We start from the raw sequence: 17408 nt of genomic DNA, 5'->3' as shown, positions 1-17408 counted from the left end.
GTTGCCAAGGGCTGGGGGAACAAGGGGAGGGGAAATCCAATGGGGAGCGACTATAATGGGTAGAGTTTCTTTCCGAGGTGATGAAAATGTTATGGAATTAGTGGTGATGGGTGCACAACTCTGTGAATATACTAAAAACCACTGAAATTTACAATTTAAAATGGTGGATTTTATGAATTATATCTCAAAAAAAATCACTCCTTCCAAGATGCTATGTACAAATCGTATGCTTTTTAATTAAAATCATATTTTATACACATACATTATGATTCTAAGTAGGTTAAGTATATGCTATAAGGGGAGGGTAATAGCTCAGTGGTAGAGTACATGTTTGCATGCACGAGGTCCTGGGTTCAATCCCCAGTACCTCCATTTAAAGAAAGAAAGAAAATTAAAAATATATATATATATATATATACACACACACACACACATACATACATACACACACTATTAAAAAATGTAGAAAGAGATCAAAATGCTTGGTTGGTGGAACCACAGATGATCTCTATTTAAGTATTTCTGCATTTTCCAGATACTCTTTAATAAGCAATAGTGAGGGGGAAAGCTTTATTTAAACAAAAAAGCAAATTATTAAACTCCCAGGTGTATGAAAATTCCTTAGCTTAGTATACAACGATCTCAGTCACATGGTCCCCAAAGTACCTTTCATTCCCCTCGCCTTACAGAGGCGAATCAAGTTGAACTCCCTCCCTCCGGAAACACGATGCCCTCTGTTTCCAGGGCACCTCCAGTTCCTGTTTTCCACCCTCCTCTCCAGTTGCTCCTGCTCCATCTTCTCGGTCCTTTCCTCTTCCTTCTCCTCCACCCGAGCTGTAAATGCTAACGTCCCGCGGGACTCTAAGCAAGCCTCTATCACACTACGGGGCTGCTTTGGCCACCCCTTCCCGGCCACTCAGGACCAGGGCGCGCACCCTCGGGGTTTCTGCGAGCCTCAAACTCGGAGGAACTCGCAGCCTGGCACTGCAAAGCGGCTGAAGGACTGCAAGGACTCTCCCACCCCTCCACACAGACACAGACAGTCCCTTCCACGGAGAGGGGATGAGGCCGCCAAGCAGCCGCCGCTGGGAAGGGCACAGGCGCGGGCCCCACGCGCGACCGAGACTAGGGGACGAGGGACCTCCCGGGTCTCTTCCTTCAGCACAGCCCCCGGCAAGAGGCGTCCTGCGCGCCGCCCGCTCCCGGCCCCGGAGAGCACGTCCCAGCGAGAGCACGGCGCCCGGACAGAGGCAGCGCGCGGCGGCGGCAGCGGCGCGGACAGCGTGAGAAAGAGGGACACTCACCCGCGTCAGTCCCGAGCCCTCACAGCACCGGAAGTAGTCACCCTCCCGTTGCCAGGGTGAGGAAGCGGGGGTGACGTTAAGCTTTCCCATTGGCCGTGAGCAGAGCCCCGTGGCCGGAAGCAGGCGCCCCCACGCCGCTCTGTCTCCGCCCTCTCCTCCGGAGCGGCTCACCTGGCAGTGGAGGTGCCGCGAAGACCCCACCTGGAGCCTCCCTGTGAGCTGCGCAGGCGCCGTGGCCTCTCTCTCGTCACCCCGCCCCTTAATGAGCCAGAAGGATGTGATCTTCTGATCTGAGTGGTTGGCCGACCGGCGGTGTGATACGAATTGATATTAAGCTAGTCATCATTTACTGAGGTGTCACTTAAAAGCTTAATTTCATTCAATCCTTGCAGCACCCCCAATACAAAAGGGAAATCTGGAATTCTGCCTGGATTACATTTGGGAGATGGAAGCTAGCCTTGCTCTGGGGAGAATGAAAGTGTGGGTGGCCTTTCTTTTACCATCCAGTGTCTAAGACCAAGACAGAGTAACATTATGTAATTCCTTTAATGTTTCCCTGTATCTATTAACGTGAGTCCTTTACCATATAACCACTATTAAACCTGTCTTAAGAAGCAGAGATTGAAAGGAATAGTTATGAAAATTCTCGAAGTGTGGTCCCCAAATGAGCAGCTTCAACATCACCTGGACTCTTACCAGAAATTCAGATTCTTAGGCCTTAGCCCAAACTTGCTAAATCAGAAACTTTGGGTTTGGGACTCAACAATCTGTTTTAACAAGTCCTCCAAGTGATGCAGATGCTTCTAAAATTTGAGAACTGCTGATCTACAGGGACTTTCTCTTTAGCCGAGTTTCAGAGGTGGAGTTGGGAGGGTGACACAAGGAGTGCCTCTGAAAAGGGGAGCAACTGAGATCTGTGCCTCCAGCAATTAAGAATGAGAGTCAGGGGCTAGTATGGGAATGAGACCCCAGAGCTGATCCCCACTCTGGGGTTCCTAGATAAAAGTATCTGTTAATTGTACAGGAAGTACTTCATAACTGCTAATAATCCCAAAGCATTTTTCTTAACTTTTGTATTATCCAACATATTTTTCTGCTAATATTGTTCTCCGCGAACAAAAATAAAAGGATATAAAAAAGTTCTATTGTGAAAGTCACCTATAAAAACAGAATTTTAGACTTAAAGGGGAATATAGAGCCCTATATTAAAATAAGTGGTTTAAATAAGAAAAAACAGTGTTTAATTCAGAATAGACAGAGTTAGTGCAGTGGTTAAGTGCAAGAGAATCAGAAGAATCTGTGTTGCTAGCTCAGCCCAGCCACCTACCAACTGGAACACCTTGAACAATTTACTTAATATTTCTGTGACTCAATTTCCCTGCTTGTAAAATGAGGATAATAATAGTATCTCTCGTAGAGCTGTTGTATGGAATAAATAAGTTAAAATATGTGAAGTACTTAGAAAAGTATGGGGCTCACAGTAAGTAATCAATAAATATTACTTTAAAAAGAAATTAAACCCCCATATACTATAAAATACTCAAAGAATCAAACTTCTTTCTCAAGTAAATGACATACAGCATTAAATAAACCAAAAATGTCCAGTTTGCTTATAGAGTAACTGTTATTAAAATTTGGAAAATAAATTAGTACTGTGTAATGGAAGGGTAAACTGTATAATACAGCCATTCATGTATTAAACAAATAATTAGAGCTTACACATTTTACATAAGAAGTGCTGAGGATGCGAAGGCTTGAAAAGAGGATTGGAGGTCTAGAAGAGTTAGCAACCAGTCAATCTCAGAGCCAAGCACACCCAGCCCCCCAAGTGACACCTCCAAGAGGCAGCTGTACCAGCCACAGGTATACATGTATGAGGACAAGAAACACCAACTTGTCCTCAGTTAATGTACAGTTTAGACTTTATATATATTGCAGCAGTTCTCAAAGTGTTATTCATACATGTAGGGTTCCTGGACCATGTCAGGGGGTCATTGATATCAAACTTATTTTATAATAATACTAAGATATTTATTTACCTTTTTATTCTCATTCTCCTACGAGTGTAAATGTACAAAAAGTTCATAGATAGGATTTCAAATTTCATATTGCAACTAACTTTAAAAAAAACCCTCCACTTGTTCAATTTTGGTGTACTATCAAAAAAGAATACACACAATCACCTGATACGGCCATTACAATATTCTTTCCTTTTCCAGATGCAACCCGTGGGAGGCTGAATTTCCTTTAGCTACTTCAACCAACGCAACATATCACAACAAATTGAATGCAGGAACCGAAAGGAGAATCTAGCTGGCTTCTTCAAGCCAAACATAAAGAGACTGACAGTAATGCAAAAGATAACACTTTTCTCTCTACCTTATTGTTTGTTTGTTTGTTTTTCAAAAAATATAGTTATTTATCAAAATGCATTATTTATATTCACAAGCAATAGATTTATTATTGTTATTTTTAAATGAGAAATACTGTTTTACATTTTGGTTTTAATTTTTAATATAGTAAATATTAATAAACATAATCCACATAAACAAAATATCTGGAGCATTTGCAATTATTTTTAAGAGGACAATGGTGTCTTGGGACCAAAAGCTGGATAACAGCTGATACAATTATCATATATTTAGTCTGTACAGGGTAGTAGCTATTTGGAAGGACTTTGAAATCAAATGAACCTGAGTCTACCTCCTGGATGTGCCACTTACTAGATGCCTGATATTGAACAGGTTACATAACCTTTCCTAACTTTTATCTTATCTGGAACTTATCTGGAAAATGGAAATAACAATACCTACTTAATGGGATTTTTCCAGAGTAATTGATGCAATGTACATCTTAAATAATAATAAATAAAATATTTAGCATATTGGCATTGTAACAAGAGCAATGAGTAAGCAGTTAGTACTATGACTATAAAAGATGTCACATGTAAAAAAGCATTTGAGAAAGCACAAGAAGAGGGAAGGAGAGTCTGGAGAGTAGAGACAAGCACTTCAAGCTGAGAGAAAATTATATACAACATAACAAAGACTTGCAAAAGACTGAATTCTGGGAACTCTAAATAGTTCACTGCTAAGGGGTCATAGAATGGAAGGAAGTGCTGTGTGAGGAATAAATTATGGTGGCCTTATACCATTCTGTGGAGTTTGGGTTTTAGCTTGTAGTCTATGGGCAGCTACATAATATTTTGAACAGAGTAGTGACAATGATCATATTTGTATACTGATACTTCTCCAATTTAAAAGTGTGTCTGTGTTCTCTCCTTTTGGATCTGAGCTGGCTTGTGACTCTGGGTGACTTCTAAGAAAAAGTCACCCCAAAAATGCACTTTCTTTGTGGTTCTTTGTGGTTTGAAAAGCTTACTCTTTAATCCCAGCCACCATGCTCTGAGGAAGCCCAAGCAGCCATATGAGGAGAACATGTAGAGATGTAGTGACCTACAGCCCCAAATAAGGCCCCTCCTGGCAGCCAGCACCAACTACCAGACCTATAAGTGAATGGACTTTCAAAAGATTCCAGTCCCAAAGGATGGTTCTACACAGGCAAATCAATCAATGTGATACACCACATCAACAGAAGAAAGGACAAAAATCACATGATCATCTCAATAGACGCAAAAAAAGCATTTGATAAAATTTAACACCCATTTATGATAAAAACTCTTACCAAAGTGGGTATAGAAGGACCATATCTCAACATAATAAAAGCTATTGATGACAAACCTATAGCCAGCATAATACTCAATGGTGAAAAGCTGAAAGTCTTTCCACTAAAATCTAGAAAAAGACAAGGATGCCCACTCTCACCACTTCTATTCAATATAGTATTGGAAGTCCTAGCCATAGCAATTAGACAAGAAAAAGAAATAAAAGGGATCCAAATTGGAAAAGAAGAGGTAAAATTGTCATTATATGCAGATGACCTGATACTATATATAGAAAACACTAAAATCTCCACACAAAAACTACTAAAGCTGATAAAAGAGTCCAGCAAAGTAAAAGGATACAAGATTAACATACAAAATCAGTGGCATTTCTTTACACTAAAAATGAAATATCAGAAAAGGAAAGTAAAGAAAGAATCTCTTTTAAAATTGTTTTCAAAAACATAAAATACTTAGGAATAAATCTGACCAAGGAATTGAAAGACTTATATGTAGAGAACTGCAAAACATTGACTAAGGAAATCAAAGATGACTTAAAGAAATGGAAAGATATCCAATGTTCTAGGATTGGAAGAATTAATATTGTTAAAATGGCCATACTACCTAAAACAATCTACAGATTTAATGTGATCCTTATCAAATTACCTAGGACATTTTTCAAAGAATTAGAACAAATAACCTTAAAATTTATATGGAATCACAAAAGGCCCAGAATCGCCAAAGCATTACTGAAGAAAAAGAGTGAAGATGGAGGAATAAACCTCCCAGACTTCAGACAATATTACAAAGCTACAGTAATCAAAACATCATGGTATTGGTACAAAAACAAACATATGGATCAATGGAACAGAATACAGAGCCCAGAAATAAATCCATAAACTTTAGGTCAATTAATCTTTGACCAAGGGGACAAGAACATACAATGGAACAAAGACAGTCTCTTCAGCAAATGGTGTTGGGAAAACTGGACAGCTGCATGTAAATTAATGAAGTTAAAATATTCCCTCACACCATATGCAAAAATAAACTCAAAATGGATCAAAGACTTAAACATAAGACAAGACACTATAAACCTCTTAGAAGAAAACATAGATAAACAGTATCTGACATAAATCTCAGCAATGTTCTCCAAGGGCAGTCTACCCAGGCAATAGAAATAAAAACAAAAGTAAACAAATGGGACCTAATTAAACTTATAAGCTTTTGCACAATAAAGGAAACCATAAGCAAAACAAAAAGATCACCTTTGGAATGGGAGAAAATATTTGCAAGGGCTTAATTTCCAGAATATATAAACAGCTTATACAATTTTATAATTAAAAAAAACAAACAACCCAATCCAAAAATGGGCAGAAGACCTAAACAAGCAATTCTCCAAGGAAGACATACAAACAGCCACCAGGCACATGAAAAAACGCTCAATATCACTAATTATCAGAGAAATGCAAATCAAAACTACAATGAGGTATCACCTCACACCAGTCAGATTGGCCATCATTCAAAAGTCCACAAGCGATAAATGCTGGAGAGGGTGTGGAGAAAAGGGAACCTTGCTACACCATTGGTGGGAATGTAGTTTGGGGCAGCCTTTATGGAAAACAGTATGAAGATTCCTCAAAAGACTAAAAATAGACTTACCATATGATCCAGCAATCCCACTCCTGGGCATATATCCAGAGGGAACCTTAATTCAAAAAGATACATGCACCGCAATGTTCATAGCAGCACTATTTACAATAGCCAAGACATGAAAGTGGCGTAAATGTCCACCAACAGATGACTGGATAAAGATGTGTTTTGTGTGTGTGTGTGTGTGTGTGTGTGTGTGCAGAATACTAGTCAGCCATAAAAAATAAAATAATGCCATTTGCAGCAACATGGATGGATCTGGAGATTGTCATTCTAAGTGAAGTAAGCCAGAAAGAGAAAGAAAAATACCATGTGATATCACTTACATGTGGAATCTAAGAAAATAAAAATAAAAAGACGAAAACAAACTTATGGTTACCGGTGGGGGATGGGGTGGGAAGGGATAAATTGGGAGTTCGAGATTTGCAGATACTAACTAATATATACAAAATAGATAAACAACAAGTTTATAATGTATAGCACAGGGAACTACATTCAATATCTTGTAGTAATTCATGGTGAAAAAGAATATTAAAATGAATATATATATATGTTCCTATATGACTGAAGTATTGTGCATCAACCAGGAATTGATGCAACATTGTAAACTGACTATACTATATTTTTTTAAAGATTACAGTCCTTAATCATGGATTAACTTCCAGCATTCTGTTCTTTCTGAAGTTGGTTTGTGTGTTTCCCAACTTAGGCTGCAGACGTCATAAACAGAGACAAGCCATCTCCACACATCCTTTCCAAATCCTGATCCACAGAACAGGTGAGCATAGTAAAATGGTTTTCGTTTTACATCTCTCTGTTTCTACTGCTACTGGTATTTGACGACAGGCTCCAGCAACAGTGCCACCATTCATCAGCTCTTGTACAGCTTTTTTCTTTGTTATTTTTTGACCAATGACTTCTAGAGGTGGGAGGGAAAGTTTATTATGTAGTAATAGTAACAGTTTATTTATTACATGGCAATAGTAACTGGAACAGGTTTTGCTACTTGGAAGTGGAATGACTATCATAACAAAACTTAACATAATAACATCACAAAAAGTAAACCATATGGCTTTGGCTTTGGGACTTGGTGATGCAGCAAGAGTGGGAGAGGATCCTAAAGGAGAATGTTAGCAGGAGTCTAAAAGGCTTCGAGGAGGCTGCAGTGAGGGCTCAAAGAAAGCGAGGGAAGTAATTTACTGGAAGGTGCGGAACAAACCCAAACCGTAATTCCTGATCACAGAATATATGAGCCTAAAAAAGTGGGCATTTCACAAACACAAAGAGGGAAAAGAGGGAACATCCTGTAAGAACAGAAGCAGAGATTAGAGTGAGGCAGCTGCCAGCCAAGGAATGCCAGGGATCCAAGGCTGCCACCAGAGCTAGAAAATGCAAGAAAGGCTTCTACTCAGCCTTAAAAATGAGCCCTGATAACACCTTGATTTTGAACTTCTAGCCTCCAGAACTATGAGAAAATAGGCTTCTCTTGTTTTAAACCACCTAGTCTGTAGTACTCTGTTGTGGTAGTACTAGGAAACTAATATAAATAGCACTGCTATGACCATTCTAGTACACGTCTTTTTGTCATACTCAGGCCCACATTCCAGAGGTTGATTGGGCTCAGCTGAGAAATTTTCACTTGGGGTTGTCTCATGCAGTTGAAGTTATATGGCAGCTGAGACTAAAGTCACTTGAAGGCTTCTATACTCCCATGGCTGATGGCTGGACAGGTGTAGCTGGAACAGCTGGGCACTGGTTGGGCATCACTCCACATGCAGCCTCTCTGTGTGACATGGGCTTCCTTACAGCATGGAGGTCACAGTGCTGTTGGACTTCATACTTAACAGCTGACTTCCCCCTGTGTGAGCATTCTAAGAAAAAGGAAGTGGACACTGTCAATCCTCTTAAATTAGGCCCAGAATTAGCAGAGTGCCACCGATACCATATGGAAGGCCAGATCAGATTTAAAGGAATATGTGACTCCCTCCACCTCTTGATGGGGGCAATGGCACAAGCTCGTAGAGAGGGATGGAATTGAGGGTGGCATTCTTGGAGACAAACTGTCACAATAAGTAAGCATTCAATGGTTGCATGTGACCAAGATCCCCTTTGGCTAAATAAAGCCAAGAAAATGAATGTATTAAATGGATGGGGTAGATCTCAGAAAAGATAGAAACCAAAGAAGTTCTAGCTCCCTAGCTAGTGTTGATGGACAAGCCTTTCCAGATACAACCACGGGTTGAATCAACTTCAGCTATTTCTGGTACTTGTGTCTCTTTGTTCAAGATTCGAATTTCAGTATAAAAACAAATTACAGCTTAAATCAGATCACATCTTGTATACAAGAGAAAGCAAGACCCTTAAACTCATAATTCCACTAAAGCCCCATAAAATAGGGGAAGGAAACTGAGGAACATTCCCAAGAGCAGGAGACATGAATGCTAGGCTGCAAAACAACAAATGGTCATTGTCCAGGATGCTTTGACTAGAACTTTGCCTAAAATAAAATAAGAGGACCAGTCAGAGTCTACCCCCTCCCAACAATTTTCTTTTCTTTCTATCTGTCTGCTTATATTGTCTATTTCTGTGAATTCAGTGCTGTTTCAGCAAACTTAAAGCACATAATTTGTTTGGAATTATTAATCCTTATTATTCTATGCAGTTTAGAACCAATGACATGTCTCCATCCTTTAAAAACTTTAGAGGAAGAATGTACCTGATAGTATTTGGGAAAATGAAGTCATTTAGTTTCTATTCCAATGTTTCTCTTAAGTGTGAGGATGACATCGAAGGAAAGTAATTTGTATAGTAAGCTATAACTTTTTCTTTCTTATTATGGAGATTTTCAAGGACATAAATAAAAAAGTAGGGAGGATAATATAACAGCATTCCATATTTCAATCAGTAATTAATCCGTAGTTTACCTGGGTTCATTCTGGCTGCTCACACTTTGTTAGCAGATACCTCTGGTGTCTGTACCGCATCTTCTTAGCTGCCTCTGATTCCATCTCTGGCAGGCAGCTTCAGCTTGCAATGTCACCTTCCCTGTCTTTCTGCTTTTGGCCCAAGGTCATTTCCAGTGCAGTAGTAGCTTGCTCCGCCTTAATGCCCAAACACAGCCTGAAAGCGCTTGGGCAGTAACATCCCTGAGGTCAACCCCCAAACAACAAGGTGTTTAAATGCTCCAGCCTTTGTCCTTCAGGTCAATCTGAAAGGCATTCTGGAAACTTCTCAGAGTTCTGAGAGTTGCCCTCAACAGCAATTGATGACATATTCTTTCATTGGCTTTTCCTTCCTCCCTGCCTTCCTCCTCACAGTCCTTCGCTTCCACTTCCTTAAACCACCTCCTCGAAAACCTCCTGCACCTGATCCTGTCACAGGTCTGTATTCAAGGGAACCCACATTAAGACTGGCATTCTTCATCCAGTCATATCTTTTGGTTACCATCAAAGTCTAATATTCATTTCTATGAAGCTCATTTTTGTAGACAGAACTCAAGATATTTTTCAAGATGCTGGCTGATGTGGCTAACTGCTGTAGAAAAATTAGAAGCAGCCTACCTCTGCTTCTCTACAAAATATTAAGGGTAGCAGTCCCTTCCAATATTCCTGTTTTGCTATTAAAAAAAAAGTGAAATGAGGGGAAGGAAGTGGGGAAGGAAGGAAGGAAGGAAGGAAGGAAGGAAGGAAGGAAGGAAGGAAGGAAGGAAGGAAGGAAGGGAGGGAGGAAGGGAGGAAGGGAGGAAGGAAAGGAGGAAGGAAAAATAGATGACCTGTTCTTTCTGATAATTTTTACTACAGAATGAAAGTGTGCTTTGGTAGCTGAACATAAATAACTTGACCCATCAAATCTGAATTTTGAGCTTTACTTCCAAATCCCAGACTAGAGCCTTCTAACCCACGAATGCCCTTAGGATGTGTTAGTAAGTGAATTGGCTGTCAGCACCTTGAAACCTGGGAACACACTCAGGCCTCCAGGGAAGCTGGGCACAGAGGTCAGAGGACAGCACTATTGTAGCCTAGGGTCTCTAATGGGAAACACATGCTCCCAGCTGTCACCTGCCATCAGCCTGCTTACCAACTGTTTTCAGCCCTGGCTCCTTCTGGACCGACCCAGCTGTATAAACACACTTTTATCCACAAGCTGACTGTGGGGGCAGCCAGTGAATCTGTCTTCTTTTCTGTTAGGAGAGCCTGCCTCTGTTGAATCTAAGGCTTAACTCATCAGTATAACAATTAAACAAAGATGGATCTTTTTTTCTTTTCCTTTTCTTTGTAATTTTTAGCCTCTGTTTTCTTTGCTATCAGATGCTTGGGTGGTATTAGCTGATGGTTAATCTATTGAGAGTTGAGGGCAAGAGAACTCTGTCTGAAATAAGAATGTTTTAAAGAGAGATGGAGAGGCAGTGTGGGAGATCAGAATGCTTGAGTTCTAGGCGTAACCACATGTCCTTGGGACTATCATTTACCCTTTTGGGGCCTCATTTTCCTTTATCTCTGAAATGAAGCAGTTAGGCAAACTGATATCCAAAGAATTTTCCCATCACTAACATGTTAAATAACTTGCCATTTTCATGACTTTTTTTTAACATATTCTTTCACTCAACAAACATTTTCTGCGTATTAGGTACATAGCAGTCCAATCAGCACTTATAGTATATTAGCACTTGAAGATTCCTTAAAGAACCCAGGCTGCAGTAGGCATTTATTTTCTTTTTTCCCTCCAGCATCCTTTCTTTTTATTTTTCCCCTGGTAACAGCATCCCTTGGACTGTGGAGACTGATCCCAACCCCTGTTTTACGTGGCTTCGCTGGGTCTTCTATTCAGTGCCCTGGCAGCCTGGCCCGGGTATGATCACGTGATCCAAGCCTGGCTAGTTACATACCATCCCTGGGGCTGTAAGTCTAATCTCATGACTCATTTCAGGCCAATCCAGATTCTTTCCTGGAATCTTATATTATGAATTTTTGAAGAGAGGATCCTCTTTTACGTGTGGGGTTACTAAACTGAAAGAATTAAAACTCTGTGCCCATTCCCTTTCCCTGCTGCATGGAGAAAGTCCGTCTGAAGTTGGAAAAATCTAAGGGCAACACATGAAGAAAAACTGAGTCAAGAGATGGGGAGAAATTTCAAATGACCTCCCTCTTAGTTATATGTGCCGATCAATCTCTGTCTCTCTGTCTCTCTCAGCTAATTTGAGATGGCTTACTGTCACTTCTAACCAAGAGTCCTGACTAATACACAGTCAAACTATTTTTTTTAATATAATTCTCACAATGTTTGAGATTTGTCCAAGGCTACATGGGAAGTGAGTAGCAGAGCTGGGACCCAATCAGATTCTGACTCTTGACTTTTCCTGACTTCCCAACCAGTTCTTTTATTCTGTGTGTTTCTTCCAACTTTGTATAATGAAAATTTCCAAACATACAGAAAACTTAAAAAATAAAAACGGCAAGCAGAGGGAGGGTAACAGCTCAGTGGTACAGCATATGTTTAGCTTAGCATTCACGAGGCCCTGGATTCAATCCATAGTATCTCCACTAAAAAAAATTATTATTAATAATGATAAAAGTTTTTAAAAATGGATCATTAAAAAAAACAGCAAGCAGCTGTATATATACCTACCACACAGATTCTATGATTTACATTTAACTATACTTGCTTATCACATATCTAACCATTTCTCTACCTGGACATAAACCTATCTATTTTTTAAAAAACAAATTTCAAAGTAAATTTCAACCAGTTCTCTTTTTGTTATGCCGTATCTCAGCCTTTACAGGGATGATGGTGTGTTGGATGGGGCTTGGATGGGCAAACTGGCTTGTCCACATGCATGTACAAGGGCCCTCCCATGGCACAGGATGGAGCCAGGGATGGGAAAGGAAGGCAGTAGTTTCGTGAGTCAGAAACCTCGATAAATGAGAGCGGTGACCTAGAGGAGACCCACAATAAACAAGTAAAAGCATAAGTGGGCAATATAATATCATTAGCAGTGAATGTTATGAAGAAAAAGCAGAGTAATGTCTTAGTGCATGTCTGTGTGGTGGGGAAAACAATGTTAGATCAATCCTAGGAAAGCCTCATAGAGGAGGTGACTTTTGGGTTATATTTCAATGAAGAAAGGAACCAACCATGACAAGATATGGAAGAACAAGATGCAGGCAGGAGGAAGAGCCAGTACGAAGTCCCCAGGGTACTCCAGCCACAGACAGGAGCGTTGGCAAAGTATTCTCAATCTCCTCCTCCTCCTCTTCATTATCACCATCAACATCTTCATTACGACTGGAGGTATATGTGGTATATTTAACAATCAGTCATTGCCATTTCTAGGTCAGCTGAATTATTACATCCTGTTGTAACTCTGTTAGCCAAATGGTATCTCAGTAACACAGCCAGTCACTTTCTAGACAAAGATAAACAGCTCCAAGAGTAGTTTTGACACACAGAAGCCCTGTAAGCCTATGGAAACAAGCTGGTCCTAAAAAGGAACATGCTGGTCTTTCACAATTTTGCTGGTCCAGAGAACGGGCTCAAATTACATCCCAAACAACTTGTGGTTTCTTACGCTTGCTCTTTTAACATCGTAATTGGCAGGCCCTTGGCCAAAAAAATTGTTAGTTTATCTTGTGTAAATGGCTTAAATATGTGTTTTAGCATTAAAATGGTCCAAAACCAACACTTTGCATTGCTTTCAAGTGCCTTTTTGACCTGCTCTCAGTGGAAACCAGATTAACTTAAAGCTTTATAAGTGAAATGTCTTAATCTTCTGAGGGACTGTTCTGCCCTCCGTGGTTCCAGGATCATGAGGAGACGGGCCTCTTTAGTTTCCTTTATTTTCTGTAATTTTTTTCCTTTAATTGTTGAGATATTTGTTCAGAAATGAGCCCAAGAACATATGCTTCAAGTTTTATTTTTATGGCTTTTTAACCATGCCACGAATAATGTCCAAAACATCAATATTAACCAAATTAATACCATAACTGATTGGGACGACATTTAGATCTCATGCGGTCAACGGCATTTTTCTAGTCCAGTTCTACAAGTATAGCATAGCAGAACTGGACTAGAAAAGCCCAAACAGCCCTAGAAACAACCACATGGAATTTTTTAAATGCAGAAATTACATACACCATGGTCATTTAAAGCCAGATTTGCTGCTGGAAAAATTTATTTCCTGGGAGCCAAGCTATATTTATTAAAGACAAATGTGTCTCAACTACAGGGATGCCTCTCAGAATTCTCAAAATGTGACTTTTTGCACATACAAACACGGACATGCCGACACTTGACTGCACCGTTTCTACAGTCGTGGAGCTGGATGACGCTGTGCTGAATGTTGCTGGGGCTCCCTGGACAAACTTGGATCTCTCCATCCATTTCTGGGCCCCTCCCTTGGCTTCAGTGTTTTTGCTTTTACCAGCCAGCACCCTTGACTCTCTTCAAAGCCCATTCTTGGGGCAGCTGGAGCCACTTGGCTGAAAGCTCGAAGTGCCTGGGGGTCCACGTCCCCCTAGTGTGGCCTTTGGCCAACAATGGACTGGTACTGGGAGTATCAAAGCCCAGCTCCCTTCCTTTAAGAAAGTACAAACTTGGAGGTATAATTTTGACTTTAGAGACCCGCTATGGGATCAAGCAGAAGCTGAAATCTCTCCTTTGCTTGGCTTCTTCCTCTTCCCCATCCTGTCTTTCAAGGTCCATTACCTGTTTCTTTTGGAATTCCTCCCTTGACATATTCCTTACAAATAAATCCTCATCTCGGGGACTGCTTCTGAAGAACTCCATGTACCTGAGAGGAAGTTCATCTGCTCCAACCCACTCATTTCACAGATGGTTGACCCAATCCACCAATCCACAAATATTTGTTGAAGGCCTACTATGTGCGGGCACAGTGTACGCATGGAGAAAGGGACCTCTGGGTAAGTGTAAGTGACCCAGAGCCCATGTTCTCTCCTGTCAGGGCCAGTGTGAGGGTGTTACCAATGGCAAATGCATTCATTACCTCCTGCATTTCGGTGCTCATTCCTGTGTTATTAACCAACACTCAGAGAAGCCGGGAAAGATGGATCAGAAAGTTATACAAATCATCTACACCCATGGAAAGTAGGCCAGTAGGAAAATATCTGTAGATTTATCTGAGTCCAACAGCATTCACTGAGAAGCTCTGAACATTGCCATTTGATTATTGACAAAATTTTCTTCTAGTTGCTATTACTTATCTTTAAGGTTTGCAAATATACAACATAATGACAGAAGGGAAATGGTGGGGGGTGGTCTTATTTGGCCTAAGAGATCCTAAACACTCCTGTGGGAAGCTGCCAATTCTGACAGCCTCTACCTGGAGACAGCATCAGATTCCACAGGTTAACGGCTCAGTCCCATAAGACTGCGTCCCACTTCAGAGGCCAGTCTCAAGCCCAGATTGTTACCTGTGCTCCTGTCCAACCTGCTATAGATTGGAGTTTCCCACAACCCCTCCTCAAGTTTGATTAATTTGCTAGAGCTGCTCAGAGAACTCAGGAAACATTTTACTTATTGGATCACCAGCTTATTATAAAAGGATATAACCCAGGAACACCCAGATGGAAGAGATACATAGAGCAAGATATGGGGAGAGGGGAAGGGTATAGCTCAGTGGTAGAGCACTGTGCTTAGCATGCACAAGGTCCTGGGTTCAATCCCTGGTACACCCATTATGAAATAAATAAATAAACCAACTCCCCGCCCAACCTCCCAAAACAAAAAAGAAAAAAAAAAGGAAAGAAATTAAAAATAAATTAAAAAAAAAAGATATGAGGAAAGTACATAGAGCTTCCATGCCCTCCTCAGGCACACCATTTTCCCTAAATTTCCACATGTTCACCAGCCAGGAAGCTCTTGAAACACTGTCCTTTAGAGGTGTTATGGTGGCTTCATTACATAGACGTGGCTAATTAAATCATTAGCCATTGGCTATTGATTGAAACTCCAGCCCTCTCCCCTGCCCCAGAGGCCAGGGGGTGAGACTGAAAGTTTCAATTGTCTAATCACATAGTTGGCTCCTCTGGCTTCCAGCCCTTATCATTCGGTGCTTGCCAAAAGTAAATGTACTGACATAGCAGAAGACACCTTTAGAGCCCTCTTCAATTAGAAAATTCTGAGAGTTTTGGAGTTCCACGCTAGGAACAGTGTCAAAGACCAAATGTATATTTCTTACTAAAAATCACAATCTCACGCAAGGCAAAGGGGAAATAAGATTGCAGGTAGAACTAACATTGTTAATTAGCTGATTTTAAAATAAGATTATCCTCGGTTGCCCAGATGGTTGCCCAGTGTAATCAGAAGGATCCTTAAATGTGGAAGAAAGAATCAGAAGTATCGATGTCAGAGTAATGCGATGTGAGAAAGACTTGACTTGCTGGCATTGAAGATGCAGGAGGCGGCCATGAGGCAAGAGTGTGAGCAGCCTCCAGAAGATAGAAAAGGCAAGAAAACAGATTGTCCCCTAGAGATTCCAGAATGGAACAGCCCTGCTGACACCTTAATTTTAGCCCAGTGAGACCCATCTCCTACTACAGAATTGTAAGATTACAAATTTGTGTTGTTTAGAGCTACTAAGCTTGTGGTAATATGTTACAGCAACAATAGAAAACTGATACATTGTCCACATTCCAGGTTCAATACTGCTTCTGAAGAAACTACAAAACCTTCTCATGGGTCACAGCCATAATTCTTTTCCTTTTCACTCAGTTTTGACTCTCCTGCCATTCTTTCTGGCTATCACCAGGGTCTTCTGCAGTTTCCCTGACCCTCTGTTTACTCAGCCCAACTGCAGTCATATTTCAAGTGCCATCACTTTCCTCTGGCCCCAGTACAAAACTAACACCAACCACAGTGAGTATTTTCAAGCTTAGAAGTTTAGTTCTCTTGCAATTTACAGTTGGGATGTGCAGCTTCCTTTTCTGTTTCCCCTTCCACTTTTATATTCTGTTTCATTTGAGACTTTGGAGATACGGTGTTCCATGATGATAGCAATAAAAAATGAAATCCAGATGGGTTTATGACAACTGGAGGAAAATTTCAAACTCCTCTGGACAAGATACATTAAGATCAAAGACACACACAGAGTGATGACATCAGGATCACTGAGGCCCAAATAACTCCACATTCATTGACTCACATATACTCATTTATTCATTTAGTTGTACATTAACAAATATTTATTGAGTGCCGACCATGTGCCAGGAACCACTCTAGGAGCTGGGGATTCATCCGTGACGAAGATCTCAGCCCTTGTGAAATTTATATTCTGGTGCAAGAGAGGCAGGGGATGAACGAGGTAAATAAATACTATAATTTGTTGAAGATGACATATGCAATGAGAAAAAAAGAGCAGGGTATTTCAGATGAAGCCAAGGTGCCACAATTTAAATTGAGTGGACAAAGTAAGCATCACTCTGAAAAGTGACATTTGAAACAAGACTTGAAGAAGTTGAGGGCCCCAGCCATTTCAGACCAAGGAAGCAACCAGTCCAATGGCCAAGAGGCAAGAACAAGCCCGAGGGGCCAAGAAGAGCATGTTCAGTGCAGCTGGAACAGGAGCAAGTGGGGGTTGGGGGAGACAGTTAGGAGATGAGGCACAGAGGTAACTGAAGGGGAGATTTTGATTCTGAATGACACAGGGAATGGTAATTCTGCTCTCTAACACTGAGTGTTTTTGTTTTTTTCTCCACACCAAGGAATTCTCTGACAACAGGTGGGTGTCCTACAATTCAACCCAATTCTGACCCAGAGATAGTGTCAGATCCCACAGG

At 40.8% G+C, this 17408-nt stretch overlaps 1 protein-coding gene across 5 annotated transcripts in view; it reads right to left on the bottom strand.

The window, feature by feature from the left end:
* TASP1 (taspase 1) overlaps window positions 1-1434 on the bottom strand; it is a 257097-nt gene extending 255663 nt beyond the window's left edge. For 3 of the 5 annotated variants that reach the window (XR_012061608.1, XM_072943775.1, XM_072943773.1), the window contains exon 1: window positions 1305-1432. The gene's annotated coding sequence lies outside the window, so the exon portion shown is untranslated. Of the gene's footprint in view, window positions 1-1304 lie in introns of all 5 variants that reach the window. The other 2 variants (XM_072943776.1, XM_072943774.1) reach the window with 2 other exon arrangements.
* Window positions 1435-17408: the final 15974 nt, after the last annotated feature.

Source organism: Vicugna pacos, chromosome 19 (assembly GCF_048564905.1).
Source record: "Vicugna pacos chromosome 19, VicPac4, whole genome shotgun sequence".
In the NCBI taxonomy this organism is placed as follows: domain Eukaryota; kingdom Metazoa; phylum Chordata; class Mammalia; order Artiodactyla; family Camelidae; genus Vicugna; species Vicugna pacos.
This window is presented reverse-complemented; position numbering and strand designations above follow the sequence as displayed.